The sequence below is a fragment of the Salmo salar genome, chromosome ssa03 (assembly GCF_905237065.1).
Source record: "Salmo salar chromosome ssa03, Ssal_v3.1, whole genome shotgun sequence".
Taxonomy (NCBI): domain Eukaryota; kingdom Metazoa; phylum Chordata; class Actinopteri; order Salmoniformes; family Salmonidae; genus Salmo; species Salmo salar.
The window spans coordinates 50,036,174-50,054,264 of record NC_059444.1 but is presented as its reverse complement, the minus strand read 5'-3'; the positions used below and the strand labels follow the sequence as shown (position 1 = coordinate 50,054,264).

Genomic DNA, 18,091 nt, shown 5'->3' with positions numbered 1-18,091 from the left:
GTGCTAAAGCTAGCCAATCAACACACTAAACAGCAATTGCATTTTAATCGGGAGTGGAATGATTTTAGTCTCATTTTATAGCCTACTTTTACATTTCTGAGCTAGTCTGCCATACCCAACTGACGCCCCTGCAGTAGTGCCATATTATAATTATTTTTATTTTTTGGGGACACTCTTGAAAATGAGATGGTGCATCTTGTTGGTCAATTTCTTCAACAAATGATCAGGTCTATATAATAATCAAACATACATTAGTAATGGAAAGGAAACAGACCCTTTGTTTAAGTATTAAAATACTCCTTTTAGTAATACAATTGTAGGCAGAAGTTGATACAGACTACAGTATAATAGTGTATGATAGTTATCCCCAAGTTCTGCAAAATGTCTAAGACATTCTGTAACTCATATAGCCTCCCCAATCCCCCTTATGTAACTTTCCCTAGCAACAACATTTTAATTAATCTAACCTCCCCCTGACAGCAGGAACCATCTTATCAGCAATTCAAAATTCAGAAGTGGGTTTGACCGAAACTTGACTTTTCATCACAAGTATAGAGTTATAACAATGTGAACAAGCGTAAGCATCTTCTGGCAGGTGGCTGGTTTCATCAGGTCTGTGGTAGCCTTGTGTTCTCGGAAAACCAGATAATCACGGTGGGATCCAGACAGGAGTCTGAACATAGACGCCTTCTGATAGTGTCTGAAGGTCACAAACCTCAAATACAGGTTGAAGAGGAGACCTCCTCCTGAAGAGGAGACCTTGCAGTTTATCATAACATAATTTATTATCCCTTTAAAGAGGTAAGGCCTTGGTTTAACCTTCTTCAATCTCAAGAGATTTCAGTCTGCAAAATTTCAAAAACATAAATACATAAAATAATGCACTACTTCTGACCAGAGCCCTCGTCAACATTAGTGCACTATAAAAGGGTCCCATTTGTGATGCATCCCAGGAGTGTCATGGATTTAATATAACTAAAGGCATTGATGTCAAAATTCAATATCTACAAATTAATTATTTGCTAGGTTTCCATCCAATTGGCAACAGATTTCATGCAAATATAAAAAAATCCCACCAGAGATGTGTTACCGTCAAATTAACTTGTTGTACGGGGCCTCCCGAGTGACGCAGTGACACTGGAGATTCTGGATTTGAGTCCAGCCGGCTCTGACCGGGAGACCCATGGGGCGGCGCACACTTGGCCCAGCGTCATGAGGGTTTGGCCGGCAGGGATGTCCTTGTCCCATCGCGCACTAGTGACTCCTGTGGTGGGCCGGTCGCCAGGTGTACTGTGTTTCCTCTGACACATTGGTGCGGCTGTCTTCCCGGGTTAAGTGGGCATTGTGTCAAGAAGTAGTGCGGCTTGGTTGGGTTTTTCGGAGGATGCATGGCTCTCGACCTTCGCCTCTCCCGAGTCCGTACAGGATCTGCAGCGATGAGACAAGACTGTAACTACCAATTGGATACCATGAAATTGGGGAGAATAAAATGGGTAAAAAAATTATGTGCGTGATGATGTAGCGCACATAAAAATAACTTTTGGTTAAATTCCCATGTACCAAATAAAAAATACAAGAATAATGGTTTTCCATCGCATTTTCAACTCTACTGATGGTTTTGTCACACAAAAAAAATGGTGGTATATAACAAATGTGCCCTCTCTGATCTTGGCACTTGCACTCTAGCCAACAGCTCACAGATACTGTTGGCTAGAGTGCATGATGAGATTATTATGGACAAAAGAGCATGATTATTTTTATTTGTCAAACGGCAGCCAAGCTTCGATCATTATGTCACCAGAATAAGACCCTCGATATTTCATCAAAGTGCACGTTCACCACCATGTGAAGTTAATCATAACTTATTTAATCTGTAGCCTAAATGCATGCTTTCTCGCGTCGTAGTGGGAGGACCACACAACATATCGCGTGACTCCAAGTTTACTTCGATATGATGGTTATTAAATCAATATTTGAACATAAAAGCGTTTTCACCATTTCCAGCATAATACATTTTACAGACAAAAATATCCCACCTTGTCTTTAGCGTATTTAGTTTTGTCGGCATTTGGAAAGGTAAATTTGCTTTTTCCATCAGGCCTGTGGTGAATTTTTTATATATATTTTTACATGTACTTTACTCGTATAAAAAGGTTGGATGGAAACCTGGTTCATGTAACCTGGTTCAAGAAAACCATGATCTTTTCATCTTACAAATAGATTCAAATTTAATGGACATGACCATGATGTCTCTGGAGAGTGGGTTGCTGAATGGTAACCTATCCACATCTGGCACGTTTTCCCCAACAAGGCCTCTCTCTCCCAGGCTAAAGCCATCCGCAAGCACGCTGCCATGGAGCATAGAGCCTGGAACATCTGTGTCCTGTCTGGACAATCTCACTTTGTTTGATGATGTTTTAGGGGGATCCACTTGAACACTCTGGGTGCGTCCCATATGGCACTCTATTCCCTATTTAGTGCACCAATTTTGACACACACCTTTACATAAACACACACCAGACAAACAGACACACACCTTAGATATGGAGGCCACAGCCTGTCGCACGCACATGCACAGAGACAGAAGTAGTGCACTATATAGAGAATAGGCTGCCATTTGGGAAGCAGCATCTCTGTTTTAGGAATGAATAGATGTTGTGTCTGTTTAGCATAATGAAAGGCTCCCTGTCGGCTCACAGAACCATGCATTATTCATACATTATTATTCATCAGTCTAATCAAATCGACGAGGCACAGGCAGACACCTGCAGCTCAGAGATAGTCGTGCATACACACACTTTAGAAGTAGGGGCCACGTGCTGGCGCACACACACCTTAGAAGTGGGGCTCACAAGTGGGGGCTGTCGCACATACACCTTAGAAGTGGGGGCCACAAGTGGGTGCTGTCGCACGCACACCTTAGAAATAGGGGCCTCAGGCTGTCACACACACACACACATACACACCCGATGGCCCGTTCAGGAGTATATAACCTTTTCAGATATAAATATTATGTAGATTGAACAGATCTAATTTTTGGATTCATTTTATCTCCATCTGCACCATTCAGAACGTAGAGTGGATATTAAAACATAACACATCTCACTACCTGTCGGGATTGGAAACCCCATTGGTCCATGGTCCCCAACTCCTACGGTGGAAAACAGTGTGTCGGTCTCCCTTTCGGAACCTGCTGCTTCATCATCTCTCATAGCCCCTCATCATGGGGGGACGCCTTACAGTTCCGGACACAGCTGGGTCATCTTTTTTTAATAAAAAAAAAAAATTTGGGGTGGATCAGCTTAATATTGCGGAAAGAATATTGCTTCCATCAATGTAATTGTCTGCATCATTTCCAATCCCCCATATATTTTGGGGGTAAATATATATATCCATACACGCATGCATATACACATATATACATACACATACCTATATAGACATACATACTTTTTTAAAGAATATACCTTTATTACACTCCTCAAAAAAATAAAGGGAACACTAAAATAACACATCCTAGATCTGAATGAATGAAATAATCGTATTTACATACAGTGGGGCAAAAAAGTATTTAGTCAGCCAACAATTGTGCAAGTTCTCCCACTTAAAAAGACGAGAGAGGCCTGTAAATTTTCATCATAGGTACACTTCAACTATGACAGACAAAATGAGAAAAAACTATCCAGAAAATCACATTGTAGGATTTTTAATGAATTTATTTGCAAATTATGGTGGAAAATAAGTATTTGGTCAATAACAAAAGTTTCTCAATACTTTGTTATATAGCCTTTGTTGGCAATGACACAGGTCAAACGTTTTCTGTAAGTCTTCACAAGGTTTTCACACACTGTTGCTGGTATTTTGGCCCATTCCTCCATGCAGATCTCCTCTAGAGCAGTGATGTTTTGGGGCTTTAGCTGGGCAACACGGACTTTCAACTCCCCCCAAAGATTTTCTATGAGGTTGAGATCTGGAGACTGGCTAGGCCACTCCAGGACCTTGAAATGCTTCTTACGAAGCCACTCCTTCGTTGCCCGGGCGGTGTGTTTGGGATCATTGTCATGCTGAAAGACCCAGCCACGTATCATCTTCAATGCCCTTGCTGATGGAAGGAGGTTTTCACTCAAAATCTCACGATACATGGCCCAATTCATTCTTTCCTTTACACGGATCAGTCGTCCTGGTCCCTTTGCAGAAAAACAGCCCCAAAGCATGATGTTTCCACCCCCATGCTTCACAGTAGGTATGGTGTTCTTTGGATGCAACTCAGCATTCTTTGTCCTCCAAACACGACGAGTTCTATTTTGGTTTCATCTGACCATATGACATTCTCCCAATCCTCTTCTGAATCATCCAAATGCTCTCTAGCAAACTTCAGACGGGCCTGGACATGTACTGGCTTAAGCAAGGGGACACGTCTGGCACTGCAGGATTTGAGTCCCTGGCGGCGTAGTGTGTTACTGATGGTAGGCTTTGTTACTTTGGTCCCAGCTCTCTGCAGGTCATTCACTAGGTCCCCCCGTGTGGTTCTGGGATTTTTGCTCACCGTTCTTGTGATCATTTTGACCCCACGGGGTGAGATCTTGCGTGGAGCCCCAGATTGAGGGAGATTATCAGTGGTCTTGTATGTCTTCCATTTCCTAATAATTGCTCCCACAGTTGATTTCTTCAAACCAAGCTGCTTACCTATTGCAGATTCAGTCTTCCCAGCCTGGTGCAGGTCTACAATTTTGTTTCTGGTGTCCTTTGACAGCTCTTTGGTCTTGGCCATAGTGGAGTTTGGAGTGTGACTGTTTGAGGTTGTGGACAGGTGTCTTTTATACTGATAACAAGTTCAAACAGGTGCCATTAATACAGGTAACGAGTGGAGGACAGAGGAGCCTCTTAAAGAAGAAGTTACAGGTCTGTGAGAGCCAGAACTCTTGCTTGTTTGTAGGTGACCAAATACATATTTTCCACCATAATTTGCAAATAATTTCATAAAAAAATCCTACAAAGTGATTTTCTGGATTTTTTTTTCTCATTTTGTCTGTCATAGTTGACGTGTACCTATGATGAAAATTACAGCCCTCTCTCATCTTTTTAAGTCGGAGAACTTGCACAATTGGTGGCTGACTAAATACTTTTTTGCCCCACTGTAGTTGAATGTGCTGACAACAAAATCACACAAAAATAATCAATGGAAATCCAATTTATCAACCTATGGAGGTCTGGATTTGGAGTCACACTCAAAATTAAAGTGGAAAACCACACTACAGGCTGATCCAACTTTGATGTAATGTCCTTAAAACAAGTCAAAATGAGGCTCAGTAGTGTGTGTGGCCTCCACGTGCCTGTATGACCTCCCTACAACGCCTGGGCATGCTCCTGATGAGGTGGCGGATGGTCTCCTGAGGGATCTCCTCCCAGACCTGGACTAAAGCATCCGCCAACTCCTGGACAGTCTGTGGTGCAACGTGGCGTTGGTGGATGGAGCGAGACATGATGTCCCAGATGGGCTCAATTGGATTCAGGTCTGGGGAACGGGCGGGCCAGTCCATAGCATCAATGCCTTCCTCTTGCAGGAACTGCTGACACACTCCAGCCACATGAGGTCTAGCATTGTCTTGCATTAGGAGGAACCCAGGGCCAACCGCACCAGCATATAGTCTCACAAGGGGTCTGAGGATCTCATCTCGGTACCTAATGTCAGTCAGGCTACCTCTGGCGAGCACATGGAGGGCTGTGTGGCCCCCCAAAGAAATGCCACCCCACACCATGACTGACCCACTGCCAAACCGGTCATGCTGGAGGATGTTGCAGGCAGCAGAACGTTCTCCACGGCGTCTCCAGATTCTGTCACGTCTATCACGTGCTCAGTGTGAACTTGCTTTCATCTGTGAAGAGCACAGGGCGCCAGTGGCGAATTTGCCAATCTTGGTGTTCTCTGGCAAATGCCAAACGTCCTGCACGGTGTTGGGCTGTAAGCACAACCCCCACCTGTGGACGTCGGGCCCTCATACCACCCTCATGGAGTCTGTTTCTGACCGTTTGAGCAGACACATGCACATTTGTGGCCTGCTGGAGGTCATTTTGCAGGGCTCTGGCAGTGCTCCTCCTGCTCCTCCTTGCACAAAGGCGGAGGTAGCGGTCCTGCTGCTGGGTTGTTGCCCTCCTACGGCCTCCTCCACGTCTCCTGATGTACTGGCCTGTCTCCTGGTAGCGCCTCCATGCTCTGGACACTACGCTGACAGACACAGCAAACCTTCTTGCCACAGCTCACATTGATGTGCCATCCTGGATGAGCTGCACTACCTGAGCCACTTGTGTGGGTTGTAGACTCCGTCTCATGCTACCACTAGAGTGAAAGCACCGCCAGCATTCAAAAGTGACCAAAACATCAGCCAGGAAGCATAGGACCTGAGAAGTGGTCTGTGGTCACCACCTGCAGAACCACTCCTTTATTGGGGGTGTCTTGCTAATTGCCTATAATTTCCACCTGTTGTCTATTCCATTTCCACAACAGCATGTGAAATTTATTGTCAATCAGTGTTGCTTCCTAAGTGGACAGTTTGATTTCACAGAAGTGTGATTGACTTGGAGTTACATTGTGTTGTTTAAGTGTTCCCTTTATTTTTTTGAGCAGTGTATTATTCCCCGCAAACCCTACCACCGATCCCCCAATTGGAGTAAACTAATAAACACTTCGGCTATTACCTTCAATTTATTCATCTTATACACATTTTACAGACACAGTCTATTTTACAATAGTTCTTTTTTTTGTTTTTAGTCCTTCCTCTATTTCTGATGTCCATCCAGTTTGATTTCTATTTGTAACTGTGCTATTTCACAAAAGTTCTGAACCTATATACATTTTACAGACCCCGTCTGGTTATCTTGTTATTAGTCCCACCCTTCAGCTCCATTCAACCCGTCCCATCTATCTCTCAACATCATCCATTTCGGATTTCTATTTGCCATATATTTTTCAACTGTGCTGTGATGCTTCACAAAACAATTGAACCTTTCTATTCTCCTAGCTTCTACAGATTGTAAATTAAAAATCAACATTTTTGTTAAAATAATTATTATATTATTGATTGATTGACTATGGCTTTTCAAATCACCCAGTATTGCTATCTGCAGCATTAGTTCTAGGCAAATGTTGCAATTCTTCAGCCATTGCTGGACCTGTGACCAAAAACGAGCTACATATGGACAATACCAAAATAAATGATCTAATGACTCTGCCTCCTCACAGCAGAATCTGCAGAGCTGGGAAGATTGTATCCCCCATATATATATAACATTCTATTTGTTGCAAGAATTTTGTATAGTAATATAAATGGAAAAATTCGAAGTTTTGAATCCGGCGTTGTTTTGCGTATCAATTCATAAACCTTGTGCCATGGAATGGGTACATCGAAAATCTCTTCCCAACTATTTTGCAATTTATATGGCACAGCTGTCAGTTTTTTGGTCCTTAAATGAAATTGTTATATGTTTTTATTTATCACACTTTTCTTTAACCATTTATGTTCTTTAATACAGGGCCATCATACAAGTTCCTTACTTTTTTCCCCTTCTACTTGCCTCTTCCATTTTTGTGGTTATGCTGCAATTAATTGGTTGTAATTTTGGGTAGAGCAGACATTTCCCTATGTCTGTGTTAGCTGCATGTGTGACATCACTCCACCAGTCCTATTTATAATATCATTCACTAAAATTATACCTTTTTTAAACATTTGAAAATTGAAAAATACAGTTTTTTTTATCAATTACGATATTTGAATTTAACCACAATATTTGCTGTATTATTTGTTCTGTCTTTTCAAGTGGATTAAACTGAAATTGCAACCAACTTTCGAAGGCTTGTTTAAAAACTAAAGATATTTTGGAGATTATTTCCTTTTCAAACAACCGAAAGTGGGCAGGTGTAATCTGAATTAAGGGAAAAAGGCCCTTCTTGAACATAGGATGAGACATTCGTACCAATTTACTAGAAAACCAGTTTGGATTTAAGTATAACTTTGGTATGACTTATGCCTTTAGTGAGAGGTCTAATGCTTTAATATTTAATCATTTCTGCACTTCGAATTCATATTCGTTATATAAATAGGCCCTTTTAATTTTATCTGGCTTGCTGTTCCAAATAAAATATAATATTTTTTGTTCATATAATTTAAAAAGCAGTTCACTAGGTGTAGGCAAAACCATAAGCAAATAGGTAAACTGTGATATGACTAAAGAGTTAATCAGGGTGATTTTTCCACAAATAGACAGGTATTTTCCTTTCCATGGTAGCAAGATCTTATCTATTTTTGCTAACTTTCTATAAAAATGTATTGGAGTGAGATCATTTCTTTCTTTTGGGATTTGTATACCGAGTATGTCCACATCTCTGTCAGACCATTTAATTGGTAAACTACATGGTAATGTAAAATGTGCATTTTTGTGTGATCCAATACGTAATATAGTACACTTATCATAATTTGGTTTTAATCCAGAGAGGATAGCAAAAGTATCTAGATCCTCTATGAGGCCGTGGAGAGACTCCAATTGTGGTTTTAAAAGAAAACATGAATCATCAGCGTACAATGACACCTTCGTTTTTAAGCCACAGATTTCTAATCGCATTAATATTATTGTTTGATCTAATCTTAACAGCTAACATTTCGATGGCAATAATAAATAGATATGCCGATAGTGGACAACTGGGTCATCTTAATTAGGTTGAGCAAACCAAAAACTTATTTTTGCGTTTTGCAACAGAAAACGAAAATGTGCTCATTTTGTTCATTTTCAGAAAATGTTCATTTTCTGGAATTTTCCAAGCTGTTTAAAGGCACAGTCAACTTAGTGTATGTAAACTTCTGACCCACTGGAATTGTGATACAGTGAATTATAATAATCATCTGTCTGTAAACATTAGTTGGAAAAATTACTTGTGTCATGCACAAAGTAGATGTCCTAACCGAATTGCCAAAACTGTAGTTTGTTAACAAGAAATTTGTGGAGTGGTTGAAAAACAAGTTTTAATGACTCCAACCTAAGTGCATGTAAACTTCCGACTTCAACTGCAGTGGCCTCATGGTTGGAATGCTATTAGACACTGTTAATGTTTTAAATGACTATTGTAGCTGGAAACGGCTGATTTTATATGGAATATCTACATGGACGTACAAAGGCCCATTATCAACAACCATCACTCCTGTGTTCCAATGGCACGTTGTGTTAGCTAATACAAGTTTATTATTTTAAAAGGCTAATTGATCATTAGAAAACCCTTTTGCAATTATGTTAGCACAGCTGAAAACTGTTGTCCTGATCAAAGGAGCAATAAAGCTGGCCTTCTTTAAGCTAGTTGAGTATCTGGAGCATCAGCATTTGTGGGTTCAATTACAGGCTCAAAATGGCCAGAAACAAATAACTTTCTTCTGAAACTGGTCAGTCTATTGTTGTTCTGAGAAAGGAAGGCTATTCCATGCGAGAAATTGCCAAGAAACTGAAGATCTCGAACAACGCTGTGTACTACTCCCTTCACAGAACAGTGCAAACTGTCTCTAACCAGAATAAAAAGAGGAGTGGGAGGCCCCGGGCCACAACTGAGCAAGAGCACAAGTACATTAGAGTGTCTAGTTTGAGAAACAGACGCCTCACAAGTCCTCAACTGGCAGCTTCATTAAATAGTAGCTGCAAAACACCAGTCTCTACGTCAACAGTGAAGAGGTGACTCCGGGATGTTGGCCTTCTAGACAGAGTTGCAAAGAAAAAGCCATATCTAAGACTGGCCAATAAAAAGTAAAGAGATTAAGATGGGCAAAAGAACACAGACGCTGCACAGAGGAACTCTGGGAAAGGGCAGTGCGGAGTGCAATAGAGATTGCATCATCTGTGGATCTGTTAGGGCGGTATGCGAATTGGAGTCGGTCTAGGGTTTCTGGGATGATGGTGTTGATGTGAGCCATGACATGAGTGCTACGGGTCGGTAGTCATTTAGGCAGGTTACCTTAATGTTCTTGGGCACAGGGACTATGGTGGTCTCCTTGAAACATGTTGGTATTACAGACTGAGCCAGGGAGAGGTTGAAAATGTCAGAGAAGGCACTTGCCAGTTGGTCAGTGCTTGCTCGGAGTACACGTCCTGGTAATCTGTCTGGCCCTGCTGCCTTGTGAATGTTGACCTGTTTAAAGGTCTTACTCACATCGGCTGCGGAGAGCGTGATCACACTGTCATCCGGAACACCTGATGCTCTCATGCATGTTTCAGTGTTTGTTCTGGACCTGTTAGTTGTTTAGCACCCCCTAGTGGCAGTTTAAGTGCAGCAGTGTATAATTTATCTGTTTGTGTCATGTGACAGGAAGCAGTTTCAGAAGGGAAGAAATGTGTTAGATGTGCAAGTTTGACAGAGCTGTTATAATCCTTCATCATCCTTCTTTATACGCTTTGTAAGACGCAATGTCTGTAAGTACATTTGTTTATTAACACAAGATAAATGTTTATCACATTTAATTTTCATGTTTCTGTAAAAGATGAACAATAGCTTCAGTGCTATTTCTCCCTAGGGACACATAGCTGAACAATAAAGCATTCAGTTGCATCCTAGTAACTTTACTTTATATTGGATTCTAGATTGAGTACTCTTATTTCGTACATTTAGTGCAGTTATTGTGGAAGACATTGTGCTCTATACTACTGTAACTGAAAACATGTACTTTTGTGTTTGTTGCAGTTTCACACTGTGATTCCAGTAAACTTCCAAAACGGCACCCTGCTTCTCACGGAGTTATTTAGGCAGGTAGCCTAGTGGTTAGAGCTTCAATGCCGTGCAACACTCCTTCCGTGGCCTCCAACTGCTCTTAAACGCTAATAAAACCAAATGCCTGCTTTTCAACCGTTAGCTGCCCTCACCCGCCCGCCCGACTAGCATCACTACTCTGGACGGTTCCGACTTAGAATATGTGGACAACTACAAATACCTAGGTGTCTGGTTAGACTGTAAACTCTCCATCCAGACTCATATTAAGCACGCTCAAGTTCTGTTTTTTGGTCTTATTTCTTGTTTGTTTCACAATAAAAAATATTTTGCATCTTCAAAGTGGTAGGCATGTTGTGTAAATCAAATGATACAAACCCACCAAAAAAATCATTTTTAATTCCAGGTTGTAAGGCAACAAAATAGTAATAATGCCAAGTGGGTGAATACTTTCGCAAGCCACTGTAGTATAGAGAGACATAGTGTGATATAACGGTTGCTTACATGCAATATTTGCTTTGTGGACTTCACGGGACATGTTGCTCTCTGGTTTTGTGATGAAACGTACAGTATGTGTAGTTGAATTTATTACGCCACTGTGTGACTGTCTTTTTGCTGTCACGGCCTTATTGTACATCAGTGGCATATGAACTTATGGGTTCAAGAGCAAACAACGCAATTATCACAACATAGGTTGTAAAATGGCCTTTTTACTGCCTTGGCTTGCGCAGTGATTTTACCCATGTACAGCTACTGTGTGCGAACTGTTTAGACTGGGAAGCATGTGACAGGCATAAGCTACGATGTCGGCTATGCTGTGAGTCTTGGCTTCTCACCAGTCTTGGATTCTCACCCAAAAATATTTAGAGGATGATACTGCATGCTTTTCACTGATAACATGAACTACTTTATTACTTGTTAAAAAGAATGTACAGTTGAAGTCGGAAGTTTACATACACTGAGGTTGGACTCATTAAAACTTGTTTTTCAACCACTCCACAAAAATCTTGTTAACAAACTATAGTTTTGGCAAGTCAGTTAGGACATCTACTTTGTGCATGACACAAGTAACTTTTCCAACTAATGTTTACAGACAGATTATTATTATAATTCACTGTATTGCAATTCCAGTGGGTCAGAAGTTTACATACACTAAGTTGACTGTGACTTTAAACAGCTTGGAAAATTCCAGAAAATGATGTCATGGCTTTAGAAGCTTCTGATAGGCTAATTGACATCATTTGAGTCAATTGGAGGTGTACCTGTGGATGTATTTCAAGGCCTACCTTCAAGCTCAGTGCCTCTTTGCTTGACATCGTGGGAAAATAAAAAGAAATCAGCCAAGACCTCAGAAAAAAAATTGTAGACCTCCACAAGTCTGGATCATCCTTGGGAGCAATTTACAAATGCCTGAAGGTACCACGTTGATCTGTACAAACAATAGTACGCAAGTATAAACACCATGGGACCACGCAGCAGTCATACCGCTCAGGATGGAGACGTGTTCTGTCTCCTAGAGATTAACGTACTTTGGTACAAATCAATCCCTGAACAACAGCAAAGGACCTTGTGAAGATGCTGGAGGAAACGGGTACAAAACTATCTATAGCCACAGTAAAACGAGTCCAATATCAACACAACCTGAAAGGCCGCTCAGCAAGGAAGAAGCCACTTCTCTAAAACCGCCATAAAAAAGCCAGACTACGGTTTGCAACTGCACATGGGGACAAAGATCATACTTTTTGGAGAAATGTCCTCTGGTCTGATGAGACAAAAATAGAACTGTTTGGCCATAATGACCATCGTTAAGTTTGGAGGAAAAAGGGGGATGCTTGCAAGCCGAAGAACACCATCCCAACCGTGAAGCACAGGGGTGGCAGCATCATGTTGTGGGGGTGCTTTGCTGCAGGAGGGGCTGGTGCACTTCACAAAATAGATGGCATCATGAGGGAGGAACATTATGTCGATATATTGAAGCAACATCTCAAGACATCAGTCAGGAAGTTAAAGCTTGGTCGCAAATGGGTCTTCCAAATGGACAATGACCCCAAGCATACATCCAAAGTTGTGGCAAAATGGCTTAAGGACAACAAAGTCAAGGTATTGGAGTGGCCATCACAAAGCCCTGACCTCAATCCTATAGAAAATTTGAAAAAGCGTGTAGGAGCAAGGAGGCCTACAAACCTGACTCAGTTACACCAGCTCTGTCAGGAGGAATGGGACAAAATTCACCAAACCTATTGTGGGAAGCTTGTGGAAGGCTACCCAAAACGTTTGACCCAAGTTAAACAATTTAAAGGCAATGCTACCAAATACTAATTGAGTGTATGTAAACTTCTGATCCACTGGAAATGTGATGAAAGAAATAAAAGCTGAAAGAAATAATTCTCTCTACTATTATTCTGACATTTCACATTCTTAAATAAAGTGGTGATCCTAACTGACCTAAGACAGGGAATTTTTACTAGGATTTAAATGTCAGGAATTGTGAAAATCTGAGTTTAAATGTATTTAGCTAAGGTGTATGTAAACTTCCAACTTCAACTGTACATGAACTTATATGTTATGTTTTGTTATGTGGCAGATTTTCTACCAGCTCAAAAGGAGCTATAGGAGGATGGGCTAATTGTAATGGCTGGATGGATTCAATGGAACGATCAAACACACACATTTATTCCATTCTAGCCACTGCACACATCATAATGTAATGTACCTGCATGGCTTAACTTCTCTAGGGCCAGTGGGACGATTTCGTCCCACCTACGTAACAGCCAGTGGAATCCCGTGGCGCGTTATTCAAATACCTTAGAAATGCTATTACTTCAATTTCTCAAACATATGACTATTTTACACCATTTTAAAGACAAGACTCTCGTTAATCTAACCACACTGTCCGATTTCAAAAAGGCTTTACAACCAAAGCAAAACATTAGATTATGTCAGCAGAGTACCCAGCCAGAAATAATCAGACACCCATTTTTCAAGCTAGCATATAATGTCACAAAAACCCAGAAGACAGCTAAATGCAGCACTAACCTTTGATGATCTTCATCAGATGACACTCCTAGGACATTATGTTATACAATACATGCATGTTTTGTTCAATCAAGTTCATATTTATATCAAAAAACAGCTTTTTACATTAGCATGTGACGTTCAGAACTAGCATACCCCCCGCAAACTTCCGGTGAATTTACTAAAAATGTACTAAATTACTCACGATAAACGTTCACAAAAAGCATAACAATTATTTTAAGAATTATAGATACAGAACTCCTCTATACACTCGATATGTCCGATTTTAAAATAGCTTTTCGGTGAAAGCACATTTTGCAATATTCTGAGTAGATAGCCCAGCCATCATGGCTAGCTATTTAGACACCCAGCAAGTTTAGCACTCACCAAAGTCAGATTTACTATAAGAAAAATGTTATTACCTTTGGTGTTCTTCGTCAGAATGCACTCCCAGGACTTCTACTTCAATAACAAATGTTGGTTTGGTCCCAAATAATCCATTGTTATATCCAAATAGCGGCGGTTTGTTCGTGCGTTCAAGACACTATCCGAAAGGGTAAAGAAGGGTGATGAGCATGGCGCATTTCGTGACAAAAAAATTCTAAATATTCCATTACCGTACTTCGAAGCATGTCAACCGCTGTTTAAAATCAATTTTTATGCCATTTTTCTCGTAAAAAAGCGATAATATTCCGACCGGGAATCTGCATTTAGGTAAACAGACGAAAGAAAATAAAGCATGGGGTCGACTTGGGCACGCGCCTAAGCCCTTTGTCCTCTGATCGGCCACTTGCCAAAAGCGATAATGTGTTTCAGCCTGGGGCTGCCTCGATATCATTCAGCTTTTTCCCGGGCTCTGAGAGCCTATGGGAGCCGTAGGAAGTGTCAGGTTACAGCAAAGATCCTCAGTCTTCAATAAAAAGAGCCAAGATGAACAACAACTTGTCAGACAGGCCACTTCCTGTTCAGAATCCTCTCAGGTTTTTGCCTGCCATATGAGTTCTGTTATACTCACAGACACCATTCAAACAGTTTTAGAAACTTTAGGTTGTTTTCTATCCAAAGCCAATAATTATATGCATATTCTAGTTACTGGGCAGGAGTAGTAACCAGATTAAATCGGGTACATTTTTTATCCGGCCGTGTCAATACTGCCCCCTACCCCCAACAGGTTAAAGTATTACCACAACTTTAAATTACAACTTTTCCGTCCTGTGTAGCTAAAGGTACAGTACCAATCAAAAGTGTGGACACACCTTCTCATTCAATGGTTTTTCTTTATTTTTAGCATTTTCTACATTGTAGAATAATAGTGAAGACATCAAAACTATAAAATAACACATGGAATCATGTAGTAGTGTTAAACAAGTCAAAATATATTTGAGATTCTTCAAAGTAGCCACCCGTTGCCTTGATGACAGCTTTGCACACTCTTGGCATTCTCTCAAACAGCTTCACCTGGAATGCTTTTTCAAAAGTCTTGAAGGAGTTCCCTCATATGCTGAGCATGCTTTTCCTTCACTCTGTGGTTCAACTTATCCCAAATCATCTCAATTGGGTTGTGGTCAGGTGATTGTGGAGGCCAGGTCATCTGATGCAGCACTCCATCACTCTCCTTCTTGGTCAAATAGCCATTACACAGCCTGGAGGTGTGTTGAGTCATTGTCCTGTTGAAAAACAAATGATAGTCGCACTATGCGCAAACCAGATGGGATAACGTATCGCTGCAGAATGCTGTGGTAGCCATGCTGATTAAGTGTGTCTTGAATTCTAAATAAATCACAGACAGTGTCACCAGTAAAACACCCCCATACCATCACATCTCCTCTTCCATGCTTCATGTTGTGAACCATACGTGCGTCTCACATAGACACGGTAGTTGGAACCAAAAATCTCAAATTTGGACTCATCAGACCAAAAGGATAGATTTCCACCGGTCTAATGTCCATTGCTCGTGTTTCTTGACCCAAGCAAGTCTCTTCTTCTAGGTTTCCGTTAGTAGTGGTTTCTTTGCCGCAAGTTGTTTCCCAGGGGTACGCGCAATGCCGTCGGGGGTACGCCAAATAAAAATGTGATTCACATTTTTTTAATTTATTTTTTTATAAATCTTCACATTTTCAAACAGTCCATTTATATTTTACAACGGGGCAATACATTTGGGTGAGTCCCCCCCCCCCCGCCCCGCCTCACCTGAGTAGCCTTAATTAACTGCCAAAAATAAAATTAAACCATCTAGTGTTCAACGAAATAACAACAATGTCAAATACAGGTAGCCTAGTCAAATAATTAACATCCAATCACATTAATCGTTAATCTCTCGCGGGAATTCCACTAACGGTCCGTATGTAGCCAAACGTAGCTACTGCTCATTTCGTTTCCTCGAAAATGTATTAAAAACAAGTAAGGCCCGCGTCTATAGAGACACATACCAGCTCTACTGGTAGTAATTTTTTAAAATTTTTATTAGGATTCCCATTAGCTGACGCCCTAACACTAGCTAATCTTCCTGGGGTCCAACACCAATTAACAAGAAATTACAAACAACCAGTGTCAAGACTTCACAAACATTCAACAAGTAGACAATACAGATAATTAAAATACCTGACAGGAAACACATTTAACATTCAGTTGATACTTTCTATTTGCTGTCCAGTCATATGGTCTTTCACGTTAGATGTTTTGATTTTTTTCTTGAAGGTGGATTTACTTTTTTCCTGAGAAATATGGATTGGTAAAAAGTTCCATTCAGCGATAGCTCTATATAAAACTGTAGGCGACTTGTCCTTGGCTTGAGTTGTTTTAGCTGCCCTGAATTTGCCTGTCTTGTTTGGTGGTTATGCGTGTTGCTAGTATGTACTAATTGGACTGAAAAATACTGTGGTTTTTCGCAAAATATATCATTCCTAAAGAAAATCTGAAGATTAGATAGTAATTTGTTTTTAACGTGAAGCCATGAGAGATTCTGATGCGTTTTAATAATATTCATTCGGTTAGAGCAATGAAGAGAATCTGGCAGCCCTGTTTTGAGCCATTTGGAACTTTTTTATATCTTTCTTTGCTGCAGATGACCATATAACTGGACAGTAGTCTAAGTGTGATAGGACCAGGGATTGAATCACCTGATTCAGAGTGCTAGATGTTACATACTCTGAACATTTTCATCTAACAGCAATTCCCTTACCCATCTTAATAACAATATTATCTATGTGTTCTGACCATGATAAAGCAGCATCCAACATGACGCCAAGTAGTTTTGTTTTTTTCACTCGCTCTACATGTATTCTATTCAACGACAAATTCAATTGCTACTACAAGCAGTACTATACCTGCACCTGTCGACAACACAAGCTGTTCTGCTTCCACGAGCAAATCCAATGCTAGCGTCAGTAATTCTACATTTGTTGTTAGCCCAGCTAGCATGGACACTGACAGTTGTGAATCTGATGCAGCCGAAGAGCTACTGCCCCCTTACCCAGGAAAGCACCGAACAACAGACAGGGACGTTGGACCATCGAAGAGGCGCAAATATGATGAGAACTACATTAATTTGGGGTTCACTTATATTGGAGTAGTGCCTTTCCTCAGCCACAGTGTGTTATATGTGCAAAAGAACTCTCAGAACTCGATGAAACCTTCACTCTTGCGCAGACATTTAGAAACAAAACATGCCAATTTGAAAAATAAGCCACGGGAGTTTTTGGATCGAGAATTAAGACGACTTTTGAGTAGTAACACATATATAAAAGCAACAGATACCATTAATAAGAAGGGGCTAGAAGAGTCTTATATGGTGAGCTACCGAGTGGTTAGGACAGACAAGCCCCATTCTATTGTGGAGGACTTAATTCTTCCTGCTGCCTCACATATGGCTGGGACAATGCTGGGGGAAAAGGCCCAAAAAACTATACAGATAATGCCTTCAGTAAACAACACTGTTTCACGACGCATCAGTGACATGGCAGGAGATGTTTTGAAACAATTACTGCTTTGCATACAAGCCTGTGAATTTTATGCATTACAGCCATTGTTACTCCTAGACGTTTCCACTTCACAATAACAGCACTGGCGAACTGACTTGTTGGAAAGGTGGCATCCTACGACGGTGCCACTTTGAAAGTCACTGAGCTCTTCAGTAAGGCAATTCTACTGCCAATGTTTCTCTATGTAGATTGCATGGCTGTGTGCTCGATTTTATACACCTGTCAGCAACGGGTGTAGCTGAAATAGCTGAATCCACTAATTTCAACGGGTGTCCACATACTTTTGTGTGTATATATATATAGTGTATCTTGGCAAATGAGAAATGCTCACTAACAGGGATGTAAAGAAATTTGTGCACAA

At 40.8% G+C, this 18,091-nt stretch overlaps 1 protein-coding gene across 1 annotated transcript in view; it reads right to left on the bottom strand.

Annotated features, from left to right (window-relative positions):
• Positions 1-280: 280 nt before the first annotated feature.
• parp14rs1 (poly(ADP-ribose) polymerase family member 14-related sequence 1) overlaps positions 281-18,091 on the bottom strand; it is a 44,101-nt gene continuing 26,290 nt past the window's right edge. Inside the window, exons 17-18 of the transcript XR_006769157.1 lie at positions 3,110-3,263; positions 281-1,428 (exon numbers count right to left, since the gene is read on the bottom strand). The gene's annotated coding sequence lies outside the window, so the exon portion shown is untranslated. The remainder of the gene's footprint in view (positions 1,429-3,109; positions 3,264-18,091) is intronic.